A 1,742-nucleotide genomic window follows, 5' to 3' on the forward strand; every position below is an offset into this window, starting at 1 on the left:
CAAATATAAATATTAGAATATATTTTGTGTGCCCACTAAAGACATCTATATGCTAAGCTCTAGAGGATAAAACTTGTGAGTTCATTAGTTTCTTTGCTAACCTGACACTGAAGGTGGAACTTTGGCCACAAGCTTTGAAAAATGGAATACGTTTTCCAATTTGGAGACCCCGATGTAATGCGTAGAGACTAAAATCAAGGATGGCCAGACAAAGTCACCCAGGAAGGGACAGCAGAGACCAAAGACTTGTGAGGGGGTTTGAAACTTCATCTTTGAATGGAGGAAAGGGGGTACTCTTTCCAAACTTCTGTTACAAATAATGACAGGACAGACTTCAGAAAATGTATTTACTTCTGTTTGTAATTTGGTTTACAATGAATGTATACTTTCATTTATAAAATTCTTAACAAAATGCCTACTAGTTTTGAAAACCAGAGGGAACCATATAGGCCCAACAACCTACTGACTAATTATACGTACAACCAGATCAAGGAGTATAATATGTCTAGGTAAGGTTTATCTGAGAACAACTGACCATTGCCCAAGATTTTTCAATATGACACACAGTAATTAAAAATACCAGACTGTTGGAACTAACCTTCTTGGGTGTTTAACAGACATGCTTTGTTTGAGGTCTATAATAATTTGGTCAGAGGGACATAAAGGACACTTTTTGCTCTTTGCCCTCCTAGGTCGACTAGTTCCAGGGGGCTATGAGCATCTCTCAAAATGTCCTAAATTGGTGGTGGGTCACCTGTCCTCTTGATCAAGGAGGCCAAGGAGACCCCACCAGATGCACTTGAACCAGTGTCCAGTCTACAAAGAGGAGGGTCAACACAGAGGAATCATTTCTTTCATGCTTACAAGGGAAGCCAACCATGGTTGAGCAGGACCTTTGACTTATCTTCACATAGGCAGATCTGCTGAAAGGAGCCAGGGGCTCCTCCCAAGCCCATGTGACACCTGAGGAACAGATCCTTAAATGACCTTAAGAGTAAAAACAAATCGTTTTTTTCTGGACCAACTGTATGGCCTTAAACAACCAAAAGGAAAGTATAACCAAAGATTAAATGGGCTAATATATCTTCATAAGAGTCCATATGTATAGCTAAAGGCTACATAACAAGCAACAATGCCAGACAGGAGAAACCTTCTTTTGAGTTGTTGGCCAGGGTAGCCAAAGGGATTCCCAGATAGTAACCCAGCATAGAACTGGGAAAATGAACAACAGACCCCAATCTTATCCAAAGGAATATAGACAACTGATTGCCGCTAGATGAGGAACAGGTGACCCTCCTAAAACAAAGACCTCTAGATAGGCTGACTAGATTCACCAGAAGGGCAAGTAGTGGGGAAGGGCTGGGGGAGCCGACAACACAGCAGACAGTAGCAGGGATATCAGAATATAAGGGCTCTAGTGAGGGGAGGGAGGCTATGGGAGGGTGCTAAATAGGAAGTGGGTATATAAATAAATAAAAAAGAAAAAAATAATTCTTCAAAGCATAAAAATTTGCTCCTTAATAATTAGTAGATATGAAAAATATTACCATTGAAATCTACCTGATGACTTTATATCCATGCTCAGATGCCAAGGAGCTCAGAAAGCAACCAACTGTCACTAGTAAAATCAGATATATAGAGATTAGAAACACATGTGCAAACATCTTAATGTCAGTTGCATTAAAAATGAATTTTTCTGTATGAAACTGTGTATTTTAATAATGAAATGGAGATCTTTTTAA

The sequence above is a fragment of the Nannospalax galili genome, unplaced genomic scaffold (genome assembly GCF_000622305.1).
Source record: "Nannospalax galili isolate Female #2095 unplaced genomic scaffold, S.galili_v1.0 scaffold387, whole genome shotgun sequence".
Classification (NCBI taxonomy): domain Eukaryota; kingdom Metazoa; phylum Chordata; class Mammalia; order Rodentia; family Spalacidae; genus Nannospalax; species Nannospalax galili.